At 39.2% G+C, this 14,061-nt stretch overlaps 1 protein-coding gene and 1 pseudogene across 5 annotated transcripts in view; one reads left to right on the top strand and one right to left on the bottom strand.

The window, feature by feature from the left end:
* RNF220 (ring finger protein 220) overlaps positions 1-14,061 on the bottom strand; it is a 217,042-nt gene that overhangs the window by 177,490 nt on the left and 25,491 nt on the right. The window lies entirely within an intron of this gene.
* LOC309799932 (cytochrome c oxidase subunit 7C, mitochondrial-like) lies at positions 8,792-8,985 on the top strand (annotated as a pseudogene). Its single transcript has one exon. The product of its transcript is annotated as a cytochrome c oxidase subunit 7C, mitochondrial-like (transcript).

Here is a 14,061-nt window from a genome sequence, read left to right as displayed (position 1 = left end):
AAAATATCAAACTCCTTAATTAATTAATTAAACAAGTATTGATTGGATGCCTACCACATTTTCCAGCCCACAAATTTCTTTCCCTTTATAGTACCAGGAGCCCCCCAAGACTCTTACAGCAGCTTCACTGCTGGCCCCACCTCCAGCCTCTTTCCTTTTCCCAAACCCCAGTCCCATCACAACAATCACTGGGATCAGATCATTCCCCTTTTCCAAAGCCCATAACGGCTTATCTTTACTCAGATTGAACTTTGGAACCACAAGCTTTCAGGATCTGCATTAATGGTTCCTGGTCCACCTTCCCTCCCCTATTGTCCTCAAGGTCAGTGTTCTCTGTAGGCTCCCATGACATCATCATGTTACATTAAGGTATTATAGGGTAGCATGCATCACTCCCCTTTCAGGCACCATTTTGTTTCCTTTTCTTTTCTTCCTCTTTTTTTTTTTTTAAATTTATTTTTATTTTTATTTTTGGCTCTGTTGGGTCTTCATTGCTGTGTGCGGGCTCCTCTCTAGTTGTGGCGAGTGGGGGCTACTCTTTGTTGCGGTGCGCATACTTCTCATTGCGGTGGCTTCTCCGGGCTCTAGGCACGCGGGCTTCAGTGGTTGTGGCACGTGGGCTCTAGAGTGCAGGCTCAGTAGTTGTGGTGCACAGGGTTAGTTGCTTTGCGGCATGTGGGATCTTCCTGGACCAGGGCTTGAACCTGTGTCCCCTGCATTGGCAGGCGGATTCTCAACCACTGCGCCACCAGGGAAGCTCCACTTCCTCTTCTTTTGCTCTCTTTTTCTTTCTATCCCATTTTCCTTCCCTCCCTCCTATGACCCCCATGGGTGTCTCAATTCAGAAAACATAATATCATCTTGCTCAACCACTTCCAAAGTCTTGTCACTGAGGTGTCCTCCCTGGCATCCTATGTTTGAGGCATGCCCTTGCTATCTGAATCAGTGTGAGGAGACCAAACACATTCTAAAAAGAGATTTGACAGAAGCAAAGGAAAGAACAAAAGAAACAGAAATCCACTAAACCGAGAATGACAGGAAAATGATTTGGCAATTTCTTATAAAGTCAAACAGATGCTTACCATATGACCTAGAAATCCCACTCCTAGGTGTTTACCCAAGAAAAATAAAAACTTATGTTCACACAAAACCCTATCTGAGGGCTTCCCTGGTGGCACAAGTGGTTGAGAGTCCGCCTGCCGATGCAGGGGACACGGGTTCATGCCCCAGTCCGGGAAGATCCCACATGCCGCCGAGCGGCTAGGCCCGTGAGCCATGGCCGCTGAGCCTGTGCGTCCGGAGCCTGTGCTCCGCAATGGGAGAGGCCACAACAGTGAGAGGCCCGCATACCACAAAAAAAAAAAAAAAAAAAAAAAAAAAAACCCATCTGAAAATGTTTATAGTGGCTTTATTCATAATTGCCCCAAACTGGAAACAACCCAAATATCCTTCAACTGGTGAACAGATAACTTCAATATAACCGTATAATGGAATACTACTCAGAAATAAAAAGGAATAAACAACTAAAACAGGGAATATGATGCCAGAAACTGGGGATGAAAGGAAAGATCGACTACAAAGAGGAATGAGGGAATTTCTGAGGATGGCAGAATTCTTCTGTATCCTGATTGTACCGGTTGTTACATGGTTGTATTGATTTGTCAGAACTCATAGAACTGTACACTATAAAGGGTGAATTTTACTATATGTAAATTATACCTCAATAAATCTGACTTTAAAACAGATAAACCTCTAGCAACAGAAGGATAAAAAAGAAAACATACGGGCAAACAATAACGAAAATAAAAGAGAGGGTTTAATATTTGACATAAAGAGAATCTAAAAACTGTAATTTAAGCATAACTTTATACTTAAAAAATAAAAATCTACCTGAAATTCCATGACTTTCTAGGTAAATATAAACGTACAAATTGAGTCAAGAAGAGATATAAAACGTGAGGAAGATAATAACCATATAGGAAATTGAAATGGTAGGCAAAGTTATATCATGCCAAAAACCATCAGTTCCAGATAATTTACAGATTAGTTCTACCTTCAAGACATAAATAATTTCTACGTTATTTATATTAGTACACAGGAAATATGGAAAAATTATAACTCATTCTGCTAGATTGGCAGTTCTCAAAGTATGGTCTAGGGATCCCTGAAGCCCTTTCTGGGAGCCCATAAGGCAAAACTATTTTGATAACAATACTAAGATGTTTTTGCTTTTTCACTCTCATTCTCTCGTACACGTGTACAGTGAAGTTTTCCAGAGACTGATGGAATGCCATGTGATGATGTCATTGCTCTGGCAATTAAGAAAATGTATGCTTGTACATTCTTGTGTTTTAAATTTTTCTCCATTTAAATTCTAATAGTGACAGGAAACTCACATAAACAGAAGTTCTTTGAGGATCATCAATTATTTTTAAGAGTACAAATGGGTCCTGAGACCAGAAAGTTTGAGAACTGTTGTACTAAACTAATATTACTCCAGCAGGAAAAACAGACGAAGGAGAAAACTACCAGTTTACTTAAGAACATCAATGCAAATATCTTAAACTTAGTTGTTTTTAAAAGAAGACAAAAATAGGGCTTCCCTGGTGGCGCAGTGGTTGAGAGTCCGCCTGCTGATGCAGGGGACACGGGTTCGTTCCCCGGTCCGGGAGGATCCCACATGCCGCGGAGCGGCTGGGCCCGTGAGCCATGGCCGCTGAGCCTGCGCGTCTGGAGCCTGTGCTCCGCAACGGGAGAGGCCACAACAGTGAGAGGCCCGCATACCGCAAAAAAAAGAAAAAAAAAAGACAAAAATAAATGAAGAATACATCATGTTCTTGGATGAGACTCAAATTAAACTATAAATTTAATGAAATTCCAATCAAAATACTTATAGGATATTTTATGGAACTGGGTAAATTTATTCTAAAGTTCACCTAGGAAAGGAAATGTACAAAAGCAGCCAAGAAAATTATGAGAAGGAAAAACAATGTGACAAAGAAAAAATGGTAGTATATGTAGGTTTGGGTCCCATAAGGTATAAAAACATTTTATAATGCTACAATAATCGAAACAGTGTGGTGTTGGTATAAAAATGGACCCAAAAAGTCCGGGGAGCAGGATAGAATCCAGAAGCAGACCCATGTACAACCTGACATTTCAAATCAGTTGGAAAAATGTAGACTAATTAATTGTGTCAAGACAATTAAAATTTTCTTAGGAAAAAACTAAAGTTAAAATCCTAATTCACACTATTGACGAAAATTAATTTTAATTGTATTAAGGATCTAACTTGGACAATAAAACTATGAAAGTATTGAGAGGAAAAAGATTATATGTATAAAATCTTCTGGGAGAGAAACACAAACCCCAGAAGCCATAATAGAAAAGGCTGATGAATTTTACTACATATGAAAACCTTTTGTATTATGTAAGACACTGTAAATAAAGACAAGCAATAGACTAAAATATATATGTATATATTTGTAACATATGTAACAGAGAAAGAATATCACAATGAAATGATGCAAGCCTTCAAATCAATAAGAAAAAGATAACAATCTAATAGAGACACAGGCAAAAAACATAGAAAGGCAATTCACAGAAAATATACAAATAATCAATAAATACATTAAAGCATGCTCAAATTCACTAGTAACCACAGAAATGCAAATCTACAAAATATAAGTATAGCTTTTTAATTCATTAGAGTTGCAAAAATTGAAGGAATGATAATATCCAGTATTGATGAGATGTGGGGAAATGAGCATTCTCATTCACTGTTGGATGGCAGTCTTTTTGGAGGGTAACTGAGCACACTTTAACAAAAATTTAAATTCTCACATCTTTTAACCCAGCACTTCTACTACTAGAGACTTACTTGCAGAAATAATTGCATATTTCTGCAAAAAGTTTGCTGTAGCAGTGCTTGTAATAGTAAAAAACTGGAAGCAACGGAAAAGCTTCCAACAGGGAAATAACTAAATAAATCATGGTAGTTACAAAATATGGAATAGCATTTGGGGGTTAAAAGAACAAGGTAATTCTATTATGTATTGACATGGAGAAAAAAAAAGTTTTTAACATCTTTATTGAAGTATAATTGCTTTACAATGGTGTGTTAGTTTCTGCTGCATAACAAAGTGAATCAACTATACATATACATACATCCCCATATCTCCTCTCTCTTGCGTCTCTCTCCCACCCTCCCTATCCCACCCCTCTAGGTGGACACAAAGCACCGAGCTGATCTCCCTGTGCTATGTGGCTGCTTCCCACTAGCTATCTATTTTACATTTCGTAGTGTATATATGTCCATGCCACTGTCTCACTTCATCCCAGCTTACCCTTCCCCCTCCGCATGTCCTCAAGTCCATTCTCTGTGTCTGTGTCTTTATTCCTGTCCTGCCCCTAGGTTCTTCAGAACCTTTTCTTTTTTTTTTTAGATTCCATATATATGTGTTAGCATATGGTATTTGTTTTTCTCTTTCTGACTTACTTCACTCTGCATGACGGTCTCTAGGTTCATCCACCTTGCTACAAATAACTCAATTTTGTTTCTTTTTATGGCTGAGTAATATTCCATTGGATGTATGTGCCACATCTTTATCCATTCATCTGTTGATGGACACTTAGGTTGCTTCCATGTCCTGGCTATTGTAAATAGAGCTGCAATGAACATTGTGGTACATGACTCTTTTTGAATTATGGTTTTCTCAGGGTATATGCCCAGTAGTGGGATTGCTGGGTCGTATGGTAGTTCTATTTTTAGTTTTTTAAGGAACCTCCATACTGTTCTCCATAGTGGCTGTACCAATTTACATTCCCACCAACAGTGCAAGTGGGTTCCCTTTTCTACACACCCTCTCCAGCATCTATTGTTTGTAGATTTTTTTTTTTTTTTTAGATGTTGGGGGTAGGAGTTTTTATTAATTTATTTATTTATTTTTGCTGTGTCGCGTATTCATTTCTGTGCGAGGGCTTTCTCTAGTTGTGGCAAGCGGGGGCCACTCTTCATCGCGGTGCGCGGGCCTCTCACTATCGCGGCCTCTTGTTGAGGAGCACAGGCTCCAGACGCGCAGGCTCAGTAGTCGTGGCTCACGGGCCTAGTTGCTCCGCGGCATGTGGGATCCTCCCAGACCAAGGCTCGAACCCGTGTCCCCTGCATTAGCAGGCAGATTCTCAACCACTGCGCCACCAGGGAAGCCCCTAGATTTTTTTGATGATGGCCATTCTGACTGGTGTGAGGTGATACCTCATTGTGGTTTCGATTTGCATTTCTCTAATGATTAGTGATGTTGAGCATCCTTTCTTGTGTTTGTTGGCAATCTGTATATCTTCTCTGGAGAAATGTCTATTTAGGTCTTCCACCCAGTTTTGGATTGGGTTGTTTGTTTTTTTGATATTGAACTGCATGAGCTGCTTGTATATTTTGGAGATTAATCCTTTGTCAGTTGCTTCGTTTGCAAATATTTTCTCCCATTCTAAGGGTTGTCTTTTCGTCTTGCTTATGGTTTCCTTTGCTGTGCAAAAGCTTTTAAGTTTAATTAGGTCCCATTTGTTTATTTTTGTTTTTATTTCGACATGGAAAAAATTTAAAGATATATCATTAAGTGGAAAAAGCAAGAGGTATGTTTATGGTATGATTCCATTTGTGTAAAAAACTATATTTTTATCTACCATAAAATATATAAATGTACACATGTATAAACAAGAAAAGGTCTGGAAGGGTACATACTAATCTGTAGACAGTACTTACCTTTATGGAGGGGAGTCAATTAAAGGAGTAAAAGAGACTTTTACTTTGTAATTAGTGTTCTGTAATTTATTATAGCAAGTATTTCTGTTTTACCTGTAAATTTTCAAAATCAATCAAAAGAAGAAGGAAAAAAAACCTCCTGCAGTATCTACAGTAAGAGGTGATGCAGGCTTAAGCGAGAGCATTGGGTTTGAAAGGCGGAAGAGATATCTCTTCCAGGCTCTTCTTAACACACTTTGTGCATTTCCATTATGTGGATCATCTGAAGGCTGCAACTATGTATGTATCTGTCTCTGCAAACACAGAAACTGGTAAATATTCATCTCTGTGTCTTTTGTGCCTGGCAATATGTTTGGCATTCAGCAGATGTTGAGTAAGTATATGTTGAATGAATCATAAAGATAGTAAAAAGGTAGAACATACAGTTTTTGGTAACTAATTAGATGCGAGGGGTGAAGGAGAGGGTTGGAGTGGATAATGATATCATTACCAAATAAGGAAAACAGGAAGTTCGGGGGAAATTATGACAATAGCTAACATTTAATGATTACTATGTGCAGGTACTATGTTAAATGCTTTGTATCCATTATCTCATTGAATCTGAAGAAAAACCTTATATTTCCCTCACACGAGGAAAGAAGAGCTAAGAGACTTTCCCAAGGTCACTTAGCCATAAGTATAGCCAATATCCCAGACTCTGTGCTCTTAATCCTGAGGTTATACTGCTTCTCCAAAGAGGGAAAGTTAATAAAATCAGTTTTGATATGTTGTGATTGAGGTGCTCATGGGCTATTCACTGAGGCTAACCAGTCCAGTGGAGAGTTGGATATCTCAAGTCTGCAGCTTGTTAGAGATGTCAGGGCTAGAGGTATGGATTAGAAGTTGTCCACGAGAGTGGTATCTAGAAGGTCAACATTCAACAATCATTCAACAAATATTTATTGAGCTCCCACATAAGCTCCAGGCACATGTTACATCAAACACTCACTTCAAACCCATTTGATTCACAGAAAGCTTATCATGTGAAAGTACTCATTTCTTTTTTTCATGTCTAATGATCCCCATTACACTGTAAGTATCTTAAACTACTAAATTTCTTTGTATTCCCCCTTGTTATAGGGCTCTAAACATGTTTGTTGATAGAATGCTTGAGAAAACATTAAGAAATGAGCAACCATTCACAAAGACTAGCCTAAGTCTCAGGAAACCAAGTGCAGAGAGTGTCTGCATCTCTTTTACCAGCTAAAATTCTATAAAAGCAGTCAAGTCTCGAACCAAATATAAGATTTTTCATCAATGTCATCAAGGTTAATTGTAGGCATCAGAAAATTGTAACTTGAAGCAGCAGGCTGGCTGCCAGAAGACCCATACCAGGTGGTATTTCCCTTGGCAAATTTATCAAAGTCCAGAGTCTGGCCCTCAGTCTTACTGGTCTAGACACTCAATCCTGTCAGAATTGAGAGAACCCAGGGAGCTTTATGCATGTTCACTAAGTCATAAAAAACCAAAGTATAAAACTAGAGTGTCAGTTATTAATATATGACCAGATATTTGCCTCCATCATCATCTCCCTGTAGCCAATTGATGTGCAAAGCCAGATTCCTAGGAGACCATGTGGTAAGCCCAGAATCAGCACACAGGGAGTTAGTCACAGGATTAGGAGGTTTAACAACACCAGGCTCTGAGTCTGATGCAGAGGCAGCGTGAAACAGGAACAAAGCACATACTTTGAAACCAGAGAAACCTGGACACACACAGCGCCCCTTACTTCCTAGCAGAGTGGCTGTGGGCAAGTCATTCAATCTCTGCAACCTCTAGTTCTTTAAAGGTGAATGACGACACCTACTTCACAGGCTTATTGTGAGGATTCAATGAGATAATGCATAAAATGCTAGACCAGCTCCTTTCATGTGATAGGCGCTCAGTAGCTACATATCTGTCTCCATATGTTAGGGGTTAAGGGTTCAAGTCAGCCTTACCGAATATCCTTTGCTCTGAATAAAACAGGGCAAGAAAGGACGGGGGCAAAAGACCAGTAAGAACAATGCTGCAGTAATCCAGAACACAGATGCTAGTGGCTTAAAACAGGGATGCAGCCTCGGAGATGTGGGGAGCTGGGAGAGATACATACATACAGATTTGAAAGATATTTAGGAGGCAGGCACTATGCTGAGTGTTTTACATAATTATTTATAGTCCTGACAGCAACTTATAAAGTAGCCCATTTTTCAGATAAAAGTCAGAGATATTAAGCAACTAGCTAAGGATCACATGGCAGTGACTGAACTGCAATATGAATTATAGTTGGTGTGATTCCAATATCTCTCTTCTTCCTACAAATATACCTCTACATATCTTGGTTCTCAACCAAGATGTCAATTGTGAGGAATATAGTAATTTCTTACCACTAACAAAGTATTAAAGTTTAGAGAAATGATTGAGTTTTTAGAAAATATAACTTGGAACAGATCAAGGTTATCACTATAATAAATAATGTCACTACTGCTCACTTCCATTATGATATGCTTTCTTGGGGGCAGGAGAGAAAGAGGTGGAAGCAGAGGTCGTGGATCAGAAATTGTACATCATTCATTGTAGGTTTGTCTATGACAGAGTACCACGCATGTGAACTTCATCCATTGTTTCATCTTGGAAACAGTTTCAGAATGGTTACTTGGAGGAACAGGCACTCTTGTTGAGCAAAGAAAGTCTTAGCTGGGCCATGTACAAGCTTTCACTGTAACAGTGACAAGCTCTTCAGACAGCAGACATAGGTGCTAACCAACGGATAATCTCCTGACACTGTGTTCCTTAGATTTTCATCTTTCCAGTCACACGCAAATTATAATCCTCTGCAGAACTTAACTGTTTTAGATGGAGGACAATATCATCTAACAAATTTGAACTCCTTTTCCATCTGAACCAACAAGTTAAGTTTTTCCTACTTTTACAGCTTAATATTATAACCCAGGTGCTGCCGCCATTTCTTCTACCTTCAGTCTCTGCGCCTTTCTCAGAGCTCCCAACAGTGCTATGCTGGAACAGAGCATCCGGAGAGGTTCACAACCTCTATGGTCTGTAAGAGCCACTATGAGGAAGGTCCAGGGAATAATTTACCATTTTCAATGGAAAACAAGCGGTGGTTATTAACTATGATGACTTCGTACTTTGGGTCTGGATTTGCTGCACCTTTCTTTATAGTAAGACAACAACTGCTTAAAAAATAATCCATGAGGGACTTCCCTGGTGGTCCAGTGGCTAAGACTCCACACTCCCAATGCAGGGGACCCGGGTTCGATCCCTGGTCTGGGAACTAGACCCCACATCCCACAACTAAGAGCTCGCATGCCGCAACTAAAAGATCCTGCGTGCCGCAACTAAGACCCGATGCAGCCAAATAAATATAAAAAAAATAATAATCCATGAGACAGATATGCAGAGGAGCATTTTAAGAGGTGCAATCTCTTTGAAAAAAGGATTGAACTCAACATCCTAGATATGTTTGTAAATAAACTTATGGCATAAATACTTTAAAAAGATTTAACCCAAGCATAACATTTTACATTTCTTTTTATAAAATTTTGCTTTGAATTAGTTTGAGCCTAAAATTTCATTCTCATGAGATGGATGTAAATCAGTTTTGTTTCTCTGCAAATTTAATACTCATGACTTCTATATTCCTACTCCAAATATTGCTATAGAGCAATGGTTGTTTTCAGAAGTTTTTATAAGTTATTCATTCATTAGACAAATGTCACTGCATGCCACCCAAGTACCAGGGCCCTCAAGGAATTCACAGTCTAATAAGGAAAACAGATAGACAAGTACTCCTAATGATAGTTATAACATTAATAACAATTTGTGCTATTTACCACCAGCTGCTCTGTACCAGACACTGTGCGAGGCCTTAGGAATGAAAAGAGGAATAAGAAATTTCCTTACATTCAGGGGCTTCCCATGCCTTCAGAGGGTTTATGTACAGTCTGATGGGGGAGGCAGGTATATGGACCAATACATGAAATAGAGTAAACAAATGCCCTGCTAGAAATAACAATAGTGTGCTTAGTGGAAGGACAAGAGATGGAGAGGTTAATGAGAGATGAGAAGGCAAGCTGGAAAGGTTTCATAGAGGCAGTGACCTTTGAATAGAGTTTTAAAAAGATGAGTATTTTCCAAATGAAGGGCAAAAGGAAGAAAAAGGATAACTGGCAAAGACAGGTGTAAAACAATTTTATGTGTTCAGGGGACTGCAAGCAGTTTGGTAGAGATGGAAATTACAGTAAAAAAGGAGGGAGGAGGAGTTGGGAGGATCCAGTAAGAGCTGAGGCTTGTTGGGCAGAGGGCAGATGATGGAGGGCCTTCCATGCTGTGTTGTCTGTGAGGCCATGGGGTCACCAAAGGGTTCCAGGCATGGGAGTTACAAGAACAGGGCTTGTCTTAGAAACAGAACTCTGGTAGCTATGAAGAGGATGGAGTTTAGAGATAAGAAGAGCAGTTAGAAAATACAGAATATATGTGTAGGATGGGAATTCCCTGGTGGTCCAGTGGTTAGGATTCTAGGCTTTCACTGCCATGGCCTGGGTTCTATCCCTGGTTGGGGAGCTGAGATCCCACAAGGCATGAGGCATAGCCAAAAAAAAAAAAAAAAAAGAATATATTTGTAAGAGATACTCATAGGGAGAATAGGTTGACTAGAAGGAGAAATACTATGTCTACATGAAGAAATCAGGTTAGAGACAACCCAATAGAAAAATCAACAAAACTCTGAAAAAGTACTTCACAAAAAAAGAAAAATCAATGGCTAATAAACACATGAAAACATACTCTACCCAGTAACCAGGGAAATTTAAGTAAGAAACACACTGAGAAATTGTTATATATCCACAAGCCTGGCAAAAATGAAAAAGGTCTCACAATACCAAGTATTGGTAAGAAAGTGGAACAACAAAAATTCTACGTGCTGGTAATAGAACAAACTGGCAGAACCTCTTTGGAAACAGTTTGATGTTAGCTAGTAAAGTTGAAGAAGCACTTATCTCAGGACCCAGCAATTCTAGTTCCAGGTCTCTACCCTAATGAAACTTGTGTCCTGTACACCAAGACACTTATAAAAAATGTTTATGGTAGCATTTTCCATAAGAAAAAAATTGTAAATAACCTAAATATGAATCATCATTGGAATGGATACATGAATCAGGGTGTATTCATACAATGGACTATAACACAGCAATAAAAATGAATAAACTCCAAGTACATGCAATAATATGGATGAATCCTAAACTTTTAATGATGAACAAAAGAAACAAGACCCAAACAGTACAAAAACATGATTTTACCCATATAAAGATCCAAAAATGCTAAATTAAACTATATTGTTTAGGGATACAGACATAGGTAATAAAATTATAAAGAAAAGCTGGAAAGTAATCATCATAAAAGTCAAGGGAGTGATTATCCAAGTAAGGGAGAGATGGGTTGTGACCAAGGAGAAGTATACAAAGGACTACTAGGATGCTGGAACTGTTCTGTTTCTTGGGCTGGCTGTGGTTTCATGAGGGTTCAATTATTTGTTTAACTGTACACATATAGTTTGTGCATCTTTCTCCAGGTATGCTATATTTCACAATATAAAAGAAAAAATTAATGTACTTAGGAAAAAACAAAAAGTACATTAACAACTATGTACTGCTAGATGTGTTTATAAGTGAAAAGCTGCTTTGTTGAAAATCAGAAAGAAATCAGAAAAGGCTGCACATAGGAGATACATACATGTGAACTGAAACATAAAGGATCCCCTGCTTTCCAATCTGGGTCCCACAAAAAAAGGTGGCAAGAAGGACTGTTCTGAAATCAATGAGGTAGTGACCAGAGAATACACCATCAACATTTACATGAACATCCATGGAGTAGAGTTCAAGAAGTATGCCCCTCGGGCACTCAAAGAGATCTGGAAGTTTGCCATGAAAAAAATGGGAACTCCAGCTGAGTGCACTGACACCAGGCTCAACAAAGCTGTCTGGGCCAAAAGAATAAGGAATCCCCCATACTGTATGTGTCCAGGTGTGGTTGTCCAGAAAACATACTGAGGATGAAGGTCCACGAAACAAGATCTATACGCTGTATACCTATGTACCTGTCACTGCTTTCAAAAATCTGGATGAGAACTTATAGCTGATGGTCAAATAAAGTTATAAAACTGAAAAAAAAATTCCTTGACCTAATTCTAGGTTGGGTACAAGTCCTGTGAACTATACCATGAACTTATCTGTCTTAAAATACTTGCTGCAATGTAATGTATTTGGCTGTTTATATATCTGTGTTCTCCACAACTGTAAGCTGCTTGAAGGAAAGCTGGGTCTTGTTTACACTGGATTCTTACGAACTAATAGTTCACAATATATAGTCAAATAAATAATAATAAATTTGTGGAATAAATGAATGAATGAAGAAATGCTGCTTACTCTTCTTATAATCATGTCTTGAGTAATCTATGCACTACATTCAACGGAGATCACAAACCTTCTCCATGCATTAAGTTTTCAGCTGCTACTCTGTCCTTTCCTCCACAGTTCTTCACTTCCTACTTTAAAGGTAGAGTTCACTAGCATCTTTCTCCCCATCAATTAAAATTTTTCTCTTCTTTCACTCCTCTTAGAATAACTGCTCATCTCCAAGGCTAATCCTTTTATCTATCACCTTGACCGTATCTCTTGTATTTCTTCCCCAGATTTGTATCCTTCATTATTCCTGTTCTGAATGATTCTACATTTTATCTTCCCCTCATTCATTCATACCAGATCAGAGAATGTGAAGGTACCATGTTCACCCTAGAAAATAATAGATACTGTACTTAGGGAAACAGACTAATCTAGAATTCACATCCTGATGGTAATTCTCTTTAATATCCTGTCATGCATGACTTTCACAGGCTCAGAAAATGCCTGGAGTTGTGACAGCAAACTAAAAGCCTCGGTCCCCATGGCTGCTTAGGGCTGGGGCAAGCACGGCCTGACACTTCTCTCAACTGCTGGATGAGATGGGATTGTACTAGGGCAAAGAATTCCCCTTTAATGGGGGGCGGGCACTCTTTCTTTCCAAAGATAGTATCTTGGAAGTGGCCACCACAACAGGTCCTAGGTCAGGGAATGAATCAAGGGACACATTCTGATACATAGGAGTACCACTGCCAGGTTTCAGATGGGCTGCTTCAAGCTGGCTGCTCTCCTTGACAATGCTGTCCTGGTTCTGAGGGCCAGGCCCTGAGAAGAGCTCCTGCTTGAATTTGGCTAATATCAAGGTCTGTAAGATACCTGAAGGAGTTTCTCTTTGAGACTCAGGGAACAGGAGGCCTAAGGCTCCAAAGAAAGTTCTGCCTCTAAGCTCTCACTTGTACCTCCAGGCGGGGTCCCAAGCTCACCCATGATTAACATTCCCCCAACAGAAGAAGGACCAAGTTGAGAAGGAGTCTGTTCTAAGTCAGAATCCCTTCTATCCTGATTGAAGGGATCATTTGGTAGAGATTTCTGCAATCTATTGCAGTGATACAGGGAAAAAGCACAAGTTTTTGGCATCAGACAGGTCTGGCTTTGAATCCCAGCTCTGCCACTAACTAGCTGTGTGTTGGTCAATGTCTTAAATCTTCTGAGACTATAAAATGGAGATGATAGCTACCGGAAGGGCTGTTGTATAATAAATCTTAAACTTATTTCCCGGTTTCCCTTTTACTTCCTCTATAACAGGCTGGGAACATCAGCCCCAATCCCAGGGTCAGCTTTGACTAAGTCCCTCCATTCTTTGCTATGTCCTCTTCATCTTTCGCCCCTCCCCTCCCTGGCAAAGTATGTATCTGCTGGAGTAAACTCTTGTCAGTTCCCTGAATACATCAAGCTCTTTCTCCACAGAAACTGTCCAATAGAAATTTCTGCAATGATGAAAATGTTCCATATTATAGCTGTCCACTATAATAGCCACTAGCCACATGTAGCTAGTCAGCACTTGAACTGTAGCTAGTGGGACCAAGGAGATAAAATTTTAATCTTCTTTAATTTTAATTAATTTAAATTTAAATAGCCCCACAAGGCTAGTGGCTACCATAACTTACAGTTCTAGACTGTAAGTCTTTGCATTTGCTATTTCCTTGCATGGAAATGTATTTCCTCACTTTTCTACTCAGTCTTAAAATCTCAGCTTGAATATCTATTCTTCCAGGATGCATATCCTGAGACCTTGGACTCAGTTAGGTTTCTTCTTTGTTACCTTCCAGAGCATCCTCTACCCTTCTCCTATAATATCACTCATCACAT

Source organism: Mesoplodon mirus, assembly GCF_964341445.2.
Source record: "Mesoplodon mirus genome assembly, chromosome: 3".
NCBI lineage: Eukaryota > Metazoa > Chordata > Mammalia > Artiodactyla > Ziphiidae > Mesoplodon > Mesoplodon mirus.
The sequence above is the reverse complement of the archived record's forward strand: the minus strand, read 5'-3'. Positions and strand labels throughout refer to the sequence as shown.